This window comes from Alligator mississippiensis, chromosome 1 (genome assembly GCF_030867095.1).
Source record: "Alligator mississippiensis isolate rAllMis1 chromosome 1, rAllMis1, whole genome shotgun sequence".
Classification (NCBI taxonomy): Eukaryota; Metazoa; Chordata; order Crocodylia; family Alligatoridae; genus Alligator; species Alligator mississippiensis.
This window is the reverse complement of record NC_081824.1, coordinates 54,785,458-54,791,457: the sequence shown is the minus strand read 5'-3', so window position 1 is coordinate 54,791,457 and position 6,000 is coordinate 54,785,458. Positions and strand designations below refer to the sequence as shown.

The following is a 6,000-nucleotide window of genomic DNA, read 5'->3' as shown; positions in this document are numbered from 1 at the left end:
TTTCCTAAATTTAAGTTTCATTTTTTTTTAAATACTGTTTTACTTAAAATGTTAAATTAATGTATATTTAAAAAATTGAAAACCCAAAATGTCAAAATATAGATATAAAATTTCAAAATTATTGGACTTTATTATTTAAATTGATTTTGTTTTTAAATTTGATTCACAAAGATTTCAAAGTATTTACTTTTCAGAAAAGGAAAAATTTAAATCTCATAGATTATTGGAAGACAGGAACACCATTTCCCTCCCTCCTTTCATAGTTGCTAGTGACCATCTGTATTTTGCATTACAATCTGGCTGATATCAAAGTGCTGATATTAAACATTACATATCCATGCTCTGACTGTATAACATGGTCACTACTTTTATACAAACATTGTATCCCTGTTTATATTAATATAATTTATCTATTAATTTTATCTTTGGCAGTTAAGATATATGCAACAGAGCATCTTGCACCCCAAATACACAATCTACCCCCAAAATATAACAAGTTGATATAACTCTCTCCATACCCAAAATTTCCTTGCTATTACCTAGGATTTAGAACTAGTGGCTTTTAAAAATTTCTCAAAACGCCATAAACCTGTGGCTCTCCCCTTTGTTAGTCAAAAAAAAAAATAAATCCATTCTTCCATTAGGAACCACCAACAGTTGTATATATGTATTTTCTTTTTTTTGTTTCAGGATGAAAATTACTAAGATACATAAGAGTTTTTCTAAATGCAGTTCCAAGTTATTAAAAAGAAAAGAGAGAAAAAACAAAAAATTAACCAATAATCAAACAAGGAAACAAAGAAACAAAAACAATACTGAGCTTGAGAATTGCGTTAAATTAGACCTCACAGCAGTTTCTTAATACTCTCAATTTGATCATTCCTTTTATCTTTCCAGGCTTCCCATCTCTACACAAATATCATCAGCTTCACCTGCAGCTTTTCCTGAAAAGTCTGAAGTGCTCCAGTCTCTTGTGCCCTCCTTGAATTCTTTTGCGTTACCAACAACATGCCAGGAGAGTTTATGCCATAATGGAGGGACTTGTCGTCACATCTATCTGGATAATGGGGCCTCCTCATTTCACTGTGATTGCCAACTTCACTTCACTGGGCATTTCTGTGAGAAAGGTAACTATACTGCATTCTTTGTATGTTCAGTCCTTTTATCTCTAAATCGGAAAACAGATGTTTTCAATGGAGCATAATCAGCTATTCTGTGACACATCATGGCACCGCTGATTGTGCTCCAGGGACATCTATAGATGTCCCCCTTACTTAGGGTCCTTGTCTTCCACTTGCAGGTGTGCCCCCTGTTGGGAAGTGGGGGAAGTGGGGATTTCCTTGTGGGTGTATCTGTAAGTGGATCACCCCCACCCCCCTTGCCAAATTTGTACATGTGGTGAATTCCTCTATAGAAGCATGTGGGGGCAACTTCCACACATCCCTCTGAGTTTGCAGATGCATACACAGAAAACCCTCTTTAAGGGTGGTGTGCATTTTTGGCAGCAGCATGGAGCACAGGCAGCAAATGCAAATGGAGGTCCTGCTATGGGGCTTTTTCCTCCCACACCCACCTGCATGCACAGGGAAATCTGCAGAGGGATTACCCCATGCAATGCATGGGGTGCAAGTCTGCAAGTACAAAACCTCCACTTACAGACATGCACCCGGAAGCCCTGACTTTCCCCACTTAGCTAGGCATGTGTCTGTAGGGATGTGTCTGAGTAAGCTGGGAAAGAAAGGAGGATGCTCCCAAGGCTTGAGGGAACTGATCCTTCCTGGGAATTCTCAGTGTGCACAGAACTGGTCCCCTCAAGCCCACAGAGCTCCTGCCCCAGGGAGTCTGAAAAGCCTTAGCAGCTTCACATGACTGGAGCTCTCCCACCTTAAGCAAACAGATGTGTGCCACAATGAAGTGGCCCAATGTAATCATCACTGGCAATTCCCGAATTTCAGGATGATCTCTACCATCACTCTTGTCACAACCCAAGGCTGTGATTTTTGTTTGTGCGTGCTTCGGCACTGCTAAATTATTTCCCGCCACTCGTAGCTTTCTTTGCAGGGTGCATTTCTGAGCTGCAGAGAGGAGATGCACGGTGCAAAGGAGTTCCCGCCACCCGCATGCAAATTTGTGCCCCACTATTGGCCAGTTCTAAATTATTCCTACGTGGCAGCTAGCGATTGGCTTGCTAGACGTATAAGAGGCTTGAGCAGTTTCCGCCCAAGTTGGAGGACTCCACGACTATCAGGAGGAAAAGAACTTCACATCTCGTGAAGATCTCTAAGCGCTGCGGAGCCTATTGGACCCAGTGTGTATATCAAGAAGGCTACAGGGGTCTGATCAGCCTCTCACCTCTCCCCATCGCTGCCTAATCCCTCTACGTACCCTTCCCTGCGTGCAAGTTCCACGAAGCCTAGCAAACTTCGTGTGAGTGTATCCAGAGCTCTGTCCGAGTCAAGTGAAACTGCAACGTAAGCGAAGTTTTCCTGGAAGTTTTCCAGCCTGCACCGCGACCATCTTCGGTGTAAGTAAATAATCTTAAATCAACCACTAAGCGTCCGTGCCTAATTCTAGCGTGCCGCCTGCCTTCCCCAACCCGGCGTGTCCGGGCTGCTGGCCACAGCCTGCCGCGCAAAAAAAGGGCCTCGGACCGCTCCCGGCCCGCACAACTCACTGATGCATCCTGAGGTGGCTTACGAATCCAATCCTTGAGCCACAGACCCATTCACCAAAGTTCCAGGTCTTTTCACAGAAGAGAGAAGGCCGTAGGCTAGCATTCCTCTCCTTTTCCTTCCTTCTCTCTCTTCTCATCTGAGGGCAATAAACTGTACCTCAAAACAGGCTGATTCTTGGTTAAGGTTGAAGCACCATTGGAGTTAGTTGACAGCCAGCTCCACCGAGGTCTTCATGTCAGAATCCATTTTCTTGAGGTATGCCTTTAATGTGTCCCTGTAGCATTTCCTCTAGCCAGCATGAGATCTCAGGGTGTTACCAAGCTGGGAGCAGAGCAATTATTTTAGGAGTTGAGAGTCAGACATGCACAAATAGTGTCCAGTCCAGCAAAGTTGGCAATTGAGGATCACTGATTCAGTGCTGGTAGCATTGGCTTTGGCAAGGATGCTGATGTTTATACAGTTATCTTCCCATTTGATGATGAGGACTTTCTGTAGGAATCATTGGGGACACATCTCCAGGCTGTGAGATGAAGATAGTTCTTAGTGAGGGCAATAAAAGCTATATACAAGTCCTTATGGTGTTCCTGACACTTTTCTTGAACCTGGTGGGCAACAAAGATCATGCCACTTGCCTTATGGGATGGTCTGAAACCACACTGAGAGTCCAAAAGTACTTTCTCAGCAAAAAGTAGAAAAAGATTTGGGAGGATGTGGGTAAAGATTGTCCCGGCTGTTGAAAGTAGTGCAATACCTCAATAGCTCCCATAAACACACTTATCTCCTTTCTTGAATATAGTCATGATGTTGACATTTCTCATGTCCCCAGGGACCTCTTTTGTTGGCATGATTTCTTGAATCACTAGCTAGCACTTTATTCAGGGCCAGGTGCAACCATCAAAGACCAATTATGTTATGTCAATTTGATACCAGGAGACTCTTATTGATAACCATGGTATATATGATGATTAACAGGCAAGCAAGGCTCTCACCACACACCAGGCTTCTAGGGATACTCAGAGGAAGGTGGCCAGAATGCTGATCACTGATCTGTGGGTCTCCTGTCTTCAGTGATCTCAACGGTAGGCTGATGCCAGAAGGAAAGAGAGCACCCTGCTCTTGTGTATCACTCCAGGTTTATACCTTCATTTTATGCCATCTGTCCTGTTCCGGTGTTCAGTCATTGGTGGGTTAAGTCTAGTGCACCTTGTTCAGCCAATAAGGGGTTGCTAAAATGCAGTTCCCATAATACAATAACTGGAGTTTTTCCATCCCAGAGTTGGGCTTGTTTTCATGCTTCCAGCTGCACCTTTATCTCAGATGGAATGCATGAGAGGTACCATCTGAAGCCTGTTATGCCTTGGGAAAAACACTCCCTCTATCTGCACCCTTATCTTGAAATGTGTGTGTAAACTATTTCTGTCAGGTTTCTATGGGAAACCCTTCCCCTGTCAGGTTCTATCTGTCAGTGGCCTTGCTCTGTATACCCTTAGCTATATTTATGTTAAGTAGTAAATATAATCTATAAATATATACTCTAATAACTAACTTAAATATACTATGTTAATTGCATACATGTGTATTAAAAGTAAATAGGTCTAAGCTCCAAATCTAGCCATCAACTTTGTTGTTCTAAATTCATAGAATAATTTAGTGATGTCCCAGTACCAGTTTCTCACCACCAGCCTTGTAGATTTCAGTAGACATGCCATCTGATTCAGTATACTTGTTGCTCTTGGTTTTATTGATGGCATGCCAGACTTCTAGGATAGGAGGCTTGGCAAGGAATACCCTCCACTGTGTTGGGGGATGGACTCGATGGTGCTATCTGCCACAATTGACTCACAGTTCAAGAATTCTTCGAAGAGATCTTTCTACCTAGTTTGGACAGATTCATTGTCTCTAAGGGGCATTGCACAATTCTGCTGTTGCAGGAAAGTAGTATCTTGGGAAGTTGGACTGTAGATGGCTTTCATTGCCTGGAAAAACTATGCATGTCATGTTTATCAGCATGCAGCTGAATCGCTTTGGCTTTATCTTGACACCGCTGATTTTTGGTTTCCTGGATTCTTCTTTCGAGCTTTGGCTTTGAGGAGCTGATACATATTCTTCTTTCACTGAAATGGGATGTAATCTTTCTAAGCCCTCTTTGCTTCCAGTCAAAGAGGGCTTGGTTCTCAGCATTGGTCTCAACGAACCAGTCTTGGTGTCAACAGGTGGTATAGCAAATAAATTCAGCACAGTCCATATGGCTGGTGGTTTCAAACCCTTTCCAGAGTTACTCAATGTTGCTTTCATTTTTAGACAGAGCAGGGAGCTTTCCATGGAGGCAATATTGGAGATCCTTACAGACCTTTGAGTATTGAAAAGATGTGGTATTGAAAACCCCTCACTTTGCTTCTAGCTGTTTTTGGTGTTTCAGAGCAAGCCAGATGTTCACAATGGATCTGAAAACATGGTGATCTGTCCAGCATTCACTGGTGCCTCACATGATTCACGTGATTTGGACATCCATTCAATCATCTCTCAGCCTTCTTTTGTGGAGGCTGAAGAGGTCCAGGTCCCTTAGTCTGTCCTAATAGGGCTTGGCCTGTAAACCCTTGAGTGGCCCTCTTCTGGACCCTCTCAAGGCTATCCACATCCTTTTTAAAGTACAGTACCCAAACTGGATGCAGTACTCCAACTGCGATCTGACTAATGCCATCTAGAGGAGAAGTATCACCTCTTTGGTTTTATTTGATGCATGATGAAGTACGGTTAGCTTTGTTGAAGATTGTGTCATACTGACGACTCATGTTCATATGTTCTTGTATTTTTCACTTTGTCTAAAAATAGCATTCATAATGACAAGACTGTACTCTGTGCATTTATTCAGAAGAAGGGTACCATTGGAGTTGTCTTCCCTTTCTCTTTCCTTCCCATTGGTGCCACTCCAGAGTCCCAGGTCACATCTGACTCTAGATTGAAGTCACCAAGGAGAATTATCTTGTCTTCCCTGAAGGTATTAGTCAGAACATAGTCAAGTTTGGAGTAAAACTGTTCTTTGATATCATTGTCAGCATCAAGTGGGCATATGTCCTGATGATGGTGGCATACTGCTTGTTGCTGAGCTTAAGACAAAGGGTCATAAGACATTCATTAATGCCTGCCAGGGACCCTGTAATTTGAATGATGAGCTTATTCTTGATGGTGAAGCCAATGCTGTGAACTCATCTGTCCTGAGCTGATTTCCCTTCCCAGAAGAAGGTTTAGCCTCTGCCTTCTTTACTCAGCTGACCTTCTTCCAGGCATTTTGTCTCATTTGGAACTGCAATGTTGATTTTATATC

The 6,000-nt window shown here is 42.8% G+C and overlaps 1 long non-coding RNA gene across 1 annotated transcript in view; it reads left to right on the top strand.

Annotated features, from left to right (window-relative positions):
* The first annotated feature begins 909 nt into the window (after positions 1-909).
* The window catches only part of LOC132251407 (uncharacterized), a 147,616-nt gene continuing 142,525 nt past the window's right edge, over positions 910-6,000 (top strand). Inside the window, exon 1 of the long non-coding RNA XR_009463424.1 lies at positions 910-1,127. This is a non-coding gene — a long non-coding RNA (uncharacterized LOC132251407). The remainder of the gene's footprint in view (positions 1,128-6,000) is intronic.